Here is a 14,452-nt window from a genome sequence, read left to right as displayed (position 1 = left end):
TTGCTACAGTAATATTTTCTAAGCTGTTTAAAATATCGCTGAAATGATCAAACCAACTATCGCTTTTAGTATTATAAGAAGTTTTCCGGGTATTTGAAAAACGTACTAACTCTTTCCCAAAAGCTGCTGAATTTGGTCTAGTTGCATATAGCCTGTGCCCTATAGAATGCACATCGCTATATACGTGCAAAAAAATTGCATGCGACTTTAAAACCATATAACCTCAAATTTGCGTTAAACCCACCTCACTCATATTATACACCTACTGACCTGAAGGAGAGTCTCCATCGATGTTCCTCTCACAAAGCCCCATCGGTATGTGTCCTGCTGCACCATCTCAGCCAGGTTGGAGAAGGGAGGTTTCTGTCGTCCGTCGGTGAGGAAGGCTATGAGGTTGCCACTGTAGGTGGTCGCCATTATCACCGTGAACATCCACCAGCAGCCGAGCATTGTACGTCCGGACACTGTGTTGGGAAGATATGCTCCTCCTGGAATATTAATAAAAGGCTTATTGAACATTGAGGCGCATGTGTATAAAGGTGCTAGTATCTGCACGGAAAGAGCACAACAGTATAAAGAAGCATTCATTCAAACATATGCTTGTTATCAAATGTGTATATGCTTGGCAATCGTATTACAGACACCACGCAAAAGGGTCTGGAACAGGCAGATTTATGTTCGACAAAATCAAAATAAATTAATTTCACTGATACATGATCTGCGATGTAGTGAGTGAGCGAGTGAGTATAGTATTACGCGGCCTTTAGCAATATTCCAGCAATATCACGGCGGGGGACACCAGAAATGGGCTTCACACATTGTACCCATCTGGGGAAAACGAACCCGGGCCTTCCGCTTTAACCACTTGGCTACCCCACCGGCACGATCTGCGATGTTAGACTCGTGAATCGGTTTCATCAAGTGGTATGCGTCTTATGGTATGTGTTTGTTGTGTTTTCTATCAATGTCCAAAAAGGCTGATGGACAGATACAAACAAGTTAATGGATAGATACATTTTTATGCAACCACCGCTGTGCAAATAATTTGTTTGTTTGTTTGTTTGTTGTTTAACGCCGCACTCAGCAATATTCCAGCTATATGACGGCGGTCTGTAAATAATCGAGTCTGGACCAGACAATCCAGTGATTGACAGCATGAGCATCGATCCATGCAATTGGGATCGATGACATGTATCAACCAATTCAGCGAGCCTGACCACCCGATCCCGTTAGTCGCCTTTTACGACAAGCATAGTCACCTTTTACGGCAAGTATGGGTTGCTGAAGACCTATTCTATCCCGGAATCTTCACGGGTCGCTGTGCAAATGAAAATGTATGGCAATAATAAGAACGTATCATAGCGAGTGCAATGCTAAGGCAAAGTACACTAAATGGCATTTCAGAACTTTTGCTCTTGAGCAATGTTGAGTCACCGTGGAATAATAGAAACGGCTTTATTGAACGTCGATGCCCATGTGTATAAAGGTACTAAATGGAAACGTTGCAATAAATATAACTAAAGAAGTTGACATCCACACAATTGCTTGATGTCATTATGTGTATTTGCTTGGCAACCTTATTATGGATACAAAATTTGCCAAGAACGGGGAGACCTATGTTCGTACAATGAACTCTTACGCATTTTTATGATTATGGAAATGTTTTTTTCGCTTTTATTATTATCATTTTACTGATAGCATATTCACTAATTGGTACATCATCATGTTCGAAGTGTTTGGTGCAGCACAGAGGGTTTCAGTGATTCTGGCTGTCAGACTGGTTAAGCTCATCATCAGCTAACCCGGGGACACTCTCAATGTCCGTCAACAGATTAGGAAATGTAGATCATGCAATGAATGTAATGAGACTGTCAATCACATTGTCAGTGGATGCCGAGCTTTGGCAAAAACACGGTATCTTGAGCGACGTGATGGAGTGGCTCGATACTTGTATTAACTTCTTCGCCATGCTTGTGGTTTTGACACAGAGGTCCATCCATGGTAAGACCCAGAATACGAAGAGGGCGTTATGGAAAATGATACATACACTATTCTTTGGAATAGGCCCAATTACAGCGACAGACCCATCATGGCCAACAAACCTGATCTCGTCATTTTTAATAAATCCAATGATATCGTTTATCATTGAAGTTTCTGTCCCTCTTGACACTAATGTGATTGACAAAATTCAGGAAAAACATGGCAAATATGCGGACCTCGCTTTCGAAATGTCACGCTTCCATCCAAAGTACCAAGTTATCCGACTCCCCATTGTTCTCGGTGCCTTAGGTTTGGTACCTCCCAATCTGTTGACTGACATTGGGAGAGTACCCGGGTTTGCAGCCAGTAATACAGCACTTCTGACAATCTGTGTAATGCAGAAGGCTGTCTGGGCTGTCTTTGCTGTATTTCTTATTTTAATCTGTACATAATAATTATGATAATAATTTACTATGAAAAGCTCATTGATAGATTCTCCTTTTTGGGGACATACTTATGATGAAGAGACCCCCAAAATAACACATACAACATTATGATGTACCGATTAGTGAATATGCTAAATAAATAATGTAATTTAAAGTTATTTTAAATCCCTGAACATATACATAATGTCATTTTAGAACTTATGTGATAGTGCAATGCTAATTTACCGTTCGCCATAAGAGCTCCAAAATGATACCAGAGTATATCCCCATAACGGGTCAGCCTATCCGTGAGTCTGCCGTCCGTCCACGGACTGACGGATGTGACTTCTTCTATCAGGAAGAGGAAGACAGTGGAGAAGATGAAGGAGACGAGGATACAAATAAGAACCTCATAGCGGAACAGGGAGAGTAGGGTCAACCATTTGTTGGTGTTGGGATCTTGTTTGCCGATTATAAGCACAGAGTTGACGTAGAAGAATGGCGCTGTGACGTCGATGACTGCCGATCTGCTCCCAGTCAAAGACATCGGTGCCACAACCAAATCAACTTCCTGGAAGTACGGAAAAACTACCTTTAGTCCTGACTTAATGAGCCAGGTGTGTGTGTGTGTGTGTGTGCACATTCAAGGAGCGCTATGTTGGAATTCCTACAAGTCGTTCAAATACCACTTTGTCTGCTAACAAACGTTCTGTTATGTATCTGTTATGAATCAATCTAATTCTGATAGTAATGGCACAGATACAATGTGTCGGTTTTACAGTTTCCCAATAAAAAACTTCTAGCCCAGGGCAAGAGAGCAGAGTGCATAGCAACCCTTCATTAGCTGATAAAGGGGCAACAACTAGCACTGAAATATTGTGTATGTATAACAACGAAGTAGTTATCCATTATGATCACTCACAATTGACCTTTCGTCTGACCAGTCGCTGCCACTGTTCTCTACCGTAAACACCCAGTGCTAGGACGAATGGTGAGCATGCGATTGGTGCACTCAATTTATGCCAGCACACTGGACAGAATCTTACTTCACAAATATGAGAGAAGCCCGTCTGTGTGTTCCACTGTCGCAGGGTTTCATGCCACGTTCTTTCTCAAACATCAGCACAGCTCCCCCGCTTTATATATATAAAGTAGTCAAGAGTTGCTTCAATTCCAAGTTTCAACAGTTCATTTTATGTACGCCAACTGCCATTTTTATATTCGACGTTTTAATTGTGAAACTTACTAGTGTTTTCAAGATGTGGCATACAAATACCGATGGACGGCTGTTAATAAGGGATTACCTTTTTATCGGCGGAAGGGAAATTTGCTGGCAGTGGGAGATGAGAACACAAGAAAAAGAAAGGACGCCCTTAATGTCCTTGTGTGTTACGACTTGTACTTACCCCATGAGTGAGTAACTTCACCAGCCCCGTCCAACTGCCGTTCAGTACCCGACCCCACTCTCTGTCTTTGGGCTCCACCAGGGTGTAGCTGACAAACACAAGGATAGTCGTGTTACAACCGTTTTAACAAGTCATAGTTATCCGTGGTTTTACATGGCACGGTTGTGTTATACTTGTGGTAGGATTAACCAGAAAGACAACACACACACACACACACACACACACACACACACACACACACACACACACACACACACACACACACACACACACACACACACCAAACACCAAACACACACACCAAACACACACACAAAATGGACATTGAAAAACTGAAACCTGAAATTGAGTTGCTTGGCCAGTTCCTGCAGCAGCTGGATGCAAAGGCCATCGAACCTTACAGAACCATTCTCCACTCTCTTGATCACAAATGGCGCCCACTGTATCAATACAAAACAGTTGTGATGAGTTAAAAAGGGCCCCAGTTGCTACTGTTGCTCATGAGTACATGCATCAGTGAGTGAGTCGTCAGATATGTTTTATGCAACTGCCACAGAGATAAAGACGTTTATCTCGACTTCATAATTTCATTGTTGGCATAAAATGCCAAGGGCCTCGCATTTGAAAATAAGTTAGTTGAGTGTACCAGCTGCATTGCCAGGAAACCTAACATACAAACACAAAAGCAGTCTATGCTCAGTCACACACTGTAGAATTGAATACGGAGGTAAACCTCTTACTGATGAAAATAAGTAAAGGTTAGAGCACCAAAATTCGTTAATGGCCGATGCTTTGATATCCGTATTATACAATATTCAGCACCGTCTTGATTAACTGTGAGATATGCAATTGTCCTGAGCCCGGCCTAAGACAAGGGAACCATGGCTTAAAGGAAGATAAAATACCCATATAATGGTTGCTATACAGCGTTAAAAGAATGTATTATAGATCCATTGCATCCGGTGCTGACACACAGATGACTATATCAACACATTAACTAACTGCCAAACAGACTATTATTGTATGTAAAGCGAAAGGCGGGAAATCAATGGTGTTTTCAATAGGATCGCAAAGTGCAATGTCTACACTAAAGACCACAGTACACAGAAACAAAATGACGTTTATTTCAACTACCTCCAGAGTCCCGACAATTAACGTTCGGTTATGAAATCCATAATTGTTGCCGTGATAGAGCTGATGCTTGACCTGCACAGCTGCACCCCTCCCAACATATCCCACGGTTTCAACATCTATTCCAGTACGGCTTGAACTGAGAACTTGCAGTTTAGCTTGAACGGGGGATTCGTTTATGGGTTCAGCCTGCAAAAATACATGGTGTCCATTTGAGCTAACGAACAGGGTTTTTACATCGTAGTCTGTCAATACAACTGTATTCGCAAACAGACTGGCTTTTACACAGTAGCTGAGCACTGCACGTATATGAGCTAATAAACGGGGTACCATGTAGGTCTGTTTGTTTGCCGCACTCAGCAATATTCCAGCTATATGGCGGCGGTCTGTGAATAATCGAGTCTAGACCAGACAATCCAGTGATTGACATCATGGGCATCGATCCACGCAATTGAGATACGATGACGGCATCAACCAAGTCAGCGGGCCTGACCACCCGATCCCGTTAGTCGCCTCTTACGACAAGCATAGTCGCCTTTTACGGCAAGCATGGGTTGCTGAAGACCTATTCTACCCGGAATCTTCATGGGTTACCATGTAGGTAGTTCTCTGGCATTGTCTGAAACAATATGCCTGCATCAAACTTGGAGCAGACATATATGTGGTCGACAGTTAGAGCGTAAACTTGAATTTAATCCCCCTACCCAAATACTAAACGAGGCCATTGTGGTCACCCGATCCCCATGTAAGTCACTCTCAGCTTCAGATATTGAAAACAGGTACCTTCTGTATGCATCCTGTTTTGTCAGCTGCCTGGTCTGTCATAATTTCTAAGTTTGACACTTGCTTCGTGATAATCTCCAGGTTCTGTAACATTACACATACATAAATAAATATAACACAATATATATGTATGTTTTTCATTTCCAAGAGTATTGATTTGGTTGAAGTGTCACTAATGGGGACACTGGGAATTTAATCGGAATTATTGACATAAGTTCTTTTCCTCTAGGGATGGAAAGTGAATGTAAATATTGTAACGATCCATAGACACGTGCAAATATAAGCGACAAAACCCTTTCCATTTTCATAAGAAATGTCGATTGTACGAATTCAACTAAATCATGAGCATGTGTTTATAAAATACTGTCAAACAGTGATGATACCAGGTGTTTGCATAAGGATGAGCATATCCTGCCCGACCCGGCACAAAACCATGCAAAGGCAAGTCAATTGCACACCAGAAAAAACACGGGAACATATGGTACAAGTCAAAATAGGGAATTGCATCAGACATAATATTAGTCATTGCTGCGACAAATTTGGAAATGTCCTCCACAAATGTGTACCATAAAACAATTTGAAAACTTTACTAATGTGTATAATGTTGTGACCTTGGTAAAACAACTTCCGAGCAAGAGTCGTATGACGCCCTTTGAGATATTGGTAGAAAGAGCATGCTCGATTGTATCTCACAAGTTGGGAAATGTAGACACCAAGTGCTGGAGCTGCTGGAATATTGCTCGACATAAAGAGTTGTATTTTCCCTACGGAAATCAGTTCACACCAATAGCATTGTTGCAACATTATTTCTTTGCATGTTTGTAGAGGGTACTGTATTAGATATATGTACGTCTAATAGATGCTTACCATTGGTGAATAATACCTAGAGCACGGATTGAACTCCAGGAAAACAACACCATCAGTTTTGAATGGTTCATGAATGTGTGCAATGTCCATGACACTTCCGGTAGAAGGAACCATCAGCCATTGTGAGACCCTAGTTGCCTCTGTCATTGTCATGTTCGATTCCAGTAAGCGAGCCTGATAATAAACAGTTACGCACATCACACAACCCATTCCTTAATATGCCTTTCTTAAGTAGTTCGACTTTTCCTACAGTATTGAAATGAATGTACGATCTTCATAAAGATACCCCTTGTCCTCATGCCTAATTCAAATTCTGGTACATATACACATTTCTTACAACATGCTTAAAGCTGCAATTATTTTCAGAAGCACCTTTAGAATACAGCAGCACAATTTCTCGCGAGGACGATCTCGGCCGTAGGTCACATGCCACTAAGTCAAACAACTAGTTTTTGTGAAAATTTGTCGGGCGCGATCTAACCGAGAGCTAACCGACTAAGCTATGTCCACCCTGTTAAATTTAGTGCAAGTTCACCTAGTCATGGCAAAGAAGTTACGGAGCTGAAAGGAAAGGGTCGAATAGGTGACGGACACTTACGAATGTTACGGGTAGGTGTCTCGTTAATTTAGTCTATTCTAGTCCACTTACGAGCGATACCGATGCCAATTTGCACACTCGCCCAAGTCCGTTAACTACAAGATACCGAAGGGTGAGGAATGAGCCGATAAAGCGATACTTAAAAAGGGCTCCAGGAGTCAGACGTTAGACGTCGAATTCGCAGGAACGCATGAATGACATGGTATTAAGTAATTCCTCGGGTGATACTGTGACAGAAAGGTGTGTGAGGGACACTGCAAGGATGATGTGGATCATAGTAAGGAACGAGGGAGGTTTGTAAGCATGGTTAGTGACGCCACAAGGGTGATTCGGCTTTTGACTCAGTACTGAACACATGTAGCGGGTGAAAGTGGCTTGTTTGTGTCTTTCAGGACAGCTTACAGTACCCAAATATTCGACACATTTCATCCTGCTTTATCGACGTATTTTGTGAAGAATATTAGGAGCCGTTATGGATTCTTTTGTGGTGCTGAATTCTAAAGGTAGGCTGTCTTTGTTATGACCCAGTGAACAAAGTAATTTGTTTTATAACTTGAAAAGTTTATTGTTATTTTTACGTTTTTGTAATAAATTACCTAAGCAACAGGGTATATTTATTAAAATTAAAAACAGTTAGCAGGAACTCCTTACTGTATCAACTGCATTAGATGTTATAATCATAGTGAAATTAACCCTTACTGTTATTGTTCTGTGTGCAATGATGAACACATGTACAGTATTGAGAAACAATTTTCAAAGGAACGAACTCATACAATGAAGAGAAAGCATTGCAGGCGAAACTGAACTGGAAACATAACAGCAGTTTGCAGGCACTACCTGATTGAGAAGTTTCCGTATACAATCGGAAGGGCACATCACAAGAAGGTTGAGGTCCTTTTCTGGAAGCAGCTGGTATATGCTGGAGAGGTCAATGCTTTCATGTGGATTGTTGGGATCATCTATCATATACAGCAGTAACTTGAGAGAAGCCAGTCTACCTCCAGACAGTGTAGTCAGAACTGTAAATATCGTCATTGTGTAGGCATCTTATTGGATGTAGCTTTATTTACCGATATATTTAACACTTATTTGGTGATTGGATTTTCAGCAAAAGATAACACATACCGTGTTTCAACAAATATATTGTACCATTTGTCATTTTGGGTACTGTACTATTTTCATTGCAATTGCTTTCGTCTAATTTCGGAGTTTCGGGAACAGGGCCCCTTTAAAACGTTGTCTACGGCGGAGAGTAACGTCTCGATTAGCTGCCGAAATAGATTTCATTGAATTTCAATTACAAAGTAAGCACTCTTTGTCAAAGTTCCGCACAGAAGTACTCCTGGCATTCGACGGCAGCCTGTAAACAATCAAGTCTTATCCAGACAACCAAGTGATGGACCAGACAATCCATTGACACATACTTAAGTGTTTAAGTATGGTAGATACGATCGTATTAGCAGTAAAATAGCTTTGTTGAACGGCATTTGCTGATAGGTTATATCAACATCTGACCGTTGTATCCATCATTGACCCTTGTAATCGACGTTGTATACTATATCTGATGTTGTATTTGTAATTGCAAAATGCAAGAAATGTTCCTTTAAGTGAGTACTATTTATTATCCAACCATACTCCTTGATCACTATCATTAGGGTTTTGTGTAATGTGGATCTATATCCTACCTTCATAAGATGAAGAAATAGCAACGAACGTTTTCCACCTCACATGACACAGTATCGACGGGATGCCTCTCATAATGTTACTTCAGGAGAATAGTATATGTTATCTGGCCATGCTCCTTAATCATTGTCATAGAATTTTGGATAACGTGGATTGTTGTATATCCTACCTTCATAGGATGACGTTATAACAACGCACGTCTTCCACTTCACATGACCGAGTATCACGTTAATGCCTCCAATGACAAACTCCATTGAATCGGGTCTGACAAGGGCATTGAAGTAGGACTGCTTTGTGTTTGTGACGCTGAACACTGATTGAATATATATTGTATGGCTGGATAGTAAGTCGGGGCAGACCACGAAGCAGAGGCTGATGTTGAGGTCATCCCCGTGGGAAGAGGGACTGAAGTGACGCTGGCAGGGAGACAGAGTTGCTAGGACCACCACATCCCCATGTACCGATCTCACTGAAACTCATGAACACACTGTATTGCCGTAACTGTGCCACTAGTATACCACTGTAACTCATATTTGATTTATAATTGAAACTATATTTGGTGGAGTTAGTTATAAATTCAGTAAAATAAAGTAAAATCAGATTAGGGGTTTTAGGGTTTTTAATTTGTCATGATACCTAAACCGGTCACTTTGTCACTTTTTTGTAGGTCAGTGAATGAAATATGACCAAATACTATTTGTCTTTCCTTACCCCTTAATCAGATTAAGTTCCACACCACGATCTTAGGACATTCCATTACAGGTCACGTCAGAACAAACTTTGACCGACCAATGAAAAGACTGACAGGAACTCGACATTAACCAGTCAGTCTTTTTCGGACACTAGGCCTCCATTTCAGACTACTTTTGAAAAATATTTTGACAACATTCTCGATTCAAAATTTGAAAAGAGAATAAAAGAAGATTCTGAAATATCTATTCGAATCTCATTTCATGCGAGAGATAAATGATAATTTTGACCAAATTAGTCTGTTCGAGGATGCATGATAAGATCTCATCAGCGACGCCCTGGTTGTCAAATGAAAGGTCGTTTTGACATGACTTGTAATAGGATCACCTCGGGTGTTTGTGTAGTGATAGCGAGCACAAATGGAACTTTAATGAGATTGATAAATTTACACAAATAAATACAAAATCACCATCAAAACTAAACAAAACTAAATAAAAAGACAGGAAAAAAAACTGCCAGAAGATAATTTAGCGAGATTCTAAATAAGTAACAAATATTACCTGTTTTCGACGCAGTAAATTGGTCCCCAGCTGAAACCAGCCAGTTGGTCACATTTAACTGACTATTGACTGAAACATTGCTATGGCACACCACAGGATGGGGGCATTTATCATGCTCCTTTGTGTTCAGCAAGATATCTGGTAAGAAAAGTATACCGATTACATGCATGAACCTAGTAGAATAATATATCATTTTACTCACTGTAAACGCCGGAATACACATAATTAATTGACCAGCTTCTATTATTTATAACTGTTTACGTGCCTTTTCTTCATCGCTTTTGACCATATTATCAAAAGACAATAGCTCTTGAAATCTTCATATCAGTTTGTCACACTGCAAACACGAAAACGTCGTTTTTTCCCGTATATGGTCATTGGACGGAAAAACGACGTTATTTGGACGTTTTCAAACCATCGTTTTTCCGTCCAAATAACGTCGTTATTTGACATCGGAATTTACTGGGAGAGAACGATAGCGTTAAGCTCCTCCCTTTCTTGATTGACATTGTCAATCAAGCAACAGCGTCTGCCGGTATTTCTACTTCTCAGATTTCATTGGTCAGTCCCCGCGTGTTAGATTACAGGCCCGCGTTTGACGCTGCACTCGAAGCGCTTGGCGGAAGTACTGAAATCAATCGTTCTGCGCATGCGGATTACTTAATGCCTTGACCAAATTTTCCGTTCTGTGCATGCGCGATTTCGCGTATTGTTTCCTAGATTTAATGTCACCACTATTTGACAATGGTTCATAAACACAGTCACGTGAAGGTTCGGAATCGTAACGAGTAACTCCATTTAAATTGAAGAGGATCCCCGGTGATATGGGAGATTCCAAGATGAAACTATTCTATGGCTATCTAGCCTGCCACCCAAACCGATCTAAACGGGACCCGATAGCTTATTGTATGCTATATAGTCATATGGAAGTGGACAAGAACTATACATTGTATTCCGGCCGATTGTTCTTGCATTTACTTATAAGTCAGGAAAATGGACTTAAAAGGGGAATTGTTGAATGTAATTATTTTAATTATTAAATGTTGCCTATACACTAATCTGGACGAACTTCTCATTGTTCTGTTTATGTCATCCTATATACTATTAGTATGTTACCGTTCTAAAGTCAACCTCTCACATAACATTATATTGTTCATAGTATCAAAGTTAAATCAACAAAATCAAGAGCAGCGATTTAAACCACTGAAACACCCAAACACTAGGCTGTTATCAAGCGCTAGTGCAGACGTGATGCATCGTAAAAACTGTATCGTGATGTCTTCAGAAATACAATTATACTACGAGATAGTAGGGCTAACGCTGACTCACCGGTGGAACAAAGACAATATCGCTAATACAGATATAACGTATTTGAATGTTAATACTAAAGACAAACAATCATTATTTTTGCAGTGACGATATAACGCGTATACACGTTTATGGTTAACTTTCATCAGTTTTGCTCTTCATTTTAATAACCTTGTTTTCACATATATATGTAGCAATACCCGACAAGCATGTCATACATACCTATGGGGCAGTTTTCAATCTTGTACTGACTTACTCTGGTGTTAATGAGCGAAGTTTATTGGCTTGTGTGTAAAACCCCGTTTTTCTGGTAATCCTATTATTACTTAGTTTATTTCTATCTAATGACACCCTGCTCTCTGGATCATGGCTCCGTGACTATCCATAACAATTAAGATAAACATTCAGTTCAAGTAAATGACGCTACAGTCAGTCAAAAAAACAATGCTGTGAGGTTTGATAACACACTTCTACCAAGTCGAACATCGTGGATCCTCATTTTCTGCCTAAAGAGAATCATAGTTCATATGCTAATCCATCTGCGAATACCCTCCCACTCAAGATGACCTTACTTGTTGCTAAATCTATCATCTGTCCCCCCAATCTCACCTCCCACGCCCTACCCCCGCCCCCACCCCCCACACGCACGCACGCAAACACGCTCACACGCGCACGCACACACACACACACACACACACACACACACACACACACACACACACACACACACACACACACACACACACACACACACAAACAACTGACCTAAATAACCTGGACAGGAAATACTGCTGATAGCCTCTGGTCAACTCAGCCGCGCCACCGCAGAATGTTCGTCCAACTCTGCAGGGGGCATTCTCAGTGGCTTCAAACGCGCTGAAATGTTTTCGCCTTGCATCCAAGATGGTGGACAAGTGAAATCGTATGAAATTTGGCTATTTTAGGTCCTATCTCTTTTTTGATTACCCAATAAAGTCAATTCATAGTTACACGGTTGTGAAGTAGCTTACAACTTTATAAGACTTATTCATCTCATTCCAAAAAAGCTACTCGCGCTCACATAAAGTTGTAGTTATTATGTCACTGTTTTATTTCTTTAAAAATATATTACATGTTCAACAATAACAATTAAGATGAACATTCAATTTCCGATATAAGTAAATGAATAAGTGTGTTTTACGCCACAATCAGTCAAAGACCAACGTTGTCCGGTCTGATGACACACAATCTACCAGGTAGCACATTGTGTACACCCTATCCCCATTGAAGTCTCCACTGTGGGTATTCCTGGGGACGAAAAGGCCCCATGTACCTAGGAATTTCATCAATACATTCATGAGCGGCATTCTATGCCTAAAGAAGATCATATAGTTAACATGCTAATCCAACTCGAACTACCACAAGATGAATGTTTTATGTAACATCCAACAGGCCCACATTTACGCACGCACGCACGCACGCAGGCACGCGCACACTCATATTTGGATTTACCAATCCCTGAATTGAGAAGACGTGCGTTACGAAGCTCCTCCAAGTCATCATCAATATCCGTATATGTCTGTGATATCATTATCCATCCAAAGCCGAATATACATTTATTGTGTTTTCTTGACAACAAATGTTATAATTGGGATAACACTTTCTGAGTAAAGTACAGATGCTCGTACTTTCTTGGGTTGAGTCCCGTCCGGGATTTGAACTCACACTGTGAGTGAGGCACCCAATCGCCAGAACACAAAGTTGGCGATCTAACCCAGCCACCGAACCAAAAATGTTAGTCCAGATGACGTATACTTTGTGTACTCCTCTGAGAAGAGAAAAATGGCACGGCTTCTATGACCGAAAGCTTTGAACCAACAATGCCTTTAAGAAAGTGGATAACAGTAACACACATTATATATTGGATACCACTTTATCAGTAAACTTCATATTTTTAGGGTGGAGATAATAGACGTTGATGGTTGATTATCAATGGACAAATTAAAGCCAAAACTTAACTTAGGAATGATTGGTAATGGGAAATGGACAATGGGCAAACGGGAGGCGGGGTAATCAGCGCCATGCCAGTTATCTGTTGGCTTCCCTTGTTGCGTTCCCTTCTTTGCTATCTTTTTACTTTTGTTGTTCTTACAGGTACAAATATATGTTCTCTACCTCATATCATTTAATAATATGCACCTGATGAAGGAGAAAGTATATATTCCGAAACGCAGTGTTCCTCCGTTGACATACATAAATATTTTTCCTGGTGTGTATCAGTTCTTAATGCCCTTCAAAGACTCAATCTAGCTTTGTTTTTAAATGTGGTGATATTTGCGTAGAATATAATATGGTCATGCCAAAGACGTATATACGTCCGTGGTCATGCCTATACACATTTGGGTCTTTGTCTACATAAGCGTTTAGACATACAATTTAGAGCTAAGGACATTGCTAATTCTGCAGGCATGAAGTACACGTCATAGCAAGCTGTGATCTTTATTCATACTTTAGATATTCGTAATGGAGATCTGTAACTGAAGTTTACCGTAATCTTCCGCAACTCTCACCTCCTGACCAGTTGAACGTCTTAGTGCATTCAGATGCCATTGTAAAATTCCAGGCTGCCCCTCTTTCTGTGATGTTTTGACGGATGAAATATATTGCGTTATAATAATCTCTGTTTGCTGATATATAATATGTACATGTTGTAAAATATTTACGATATTTTAAACGTGTAATTCGATGCATATGCAATGCAAAGTGCGGATGCACGAAGGCGGTTATAGTCATAGCTATACTGCGATGGATGTAGGGGAATGGTAGGGGGGTGTATGTATGTATGAAAGCACGAATACCGATACATGAGGGCGGATATAGTTATAGTTCGATGGATGTTGGGGAATGGTGGGAGGATGGATTATGTATGAAAGCATACGTATGGATCCATGATGGCTGACGTAGACATTATGGTGGGGAAAGAAGAATGTGATGTGTGTGTGTGTGTGTGTGTGTGTGTGTGTGTGTGTGTGTGTGTGTGTG

Source organism: Haliotis rufescens, unplaced genomic scaffold (assembly GCF_023055435.1).
Source record: "Haliotis rufescens isolate VD_foot unplaced genomic scaffold, xgHalRufe1.0.p SCAF_3, whole genome shotgun sequence".
NCBI classification, from domain to species: Eukaryota; Metazoa; Mollusca; class Gastropoda; order Lepetellida; family Haliotidae; genus Haliotis; species Haliotis rufescens.
The sequence above is the reverse complement of the archived record's forward strand: the minus strand, read 5'-3'. Positions refer to the sequence as shown.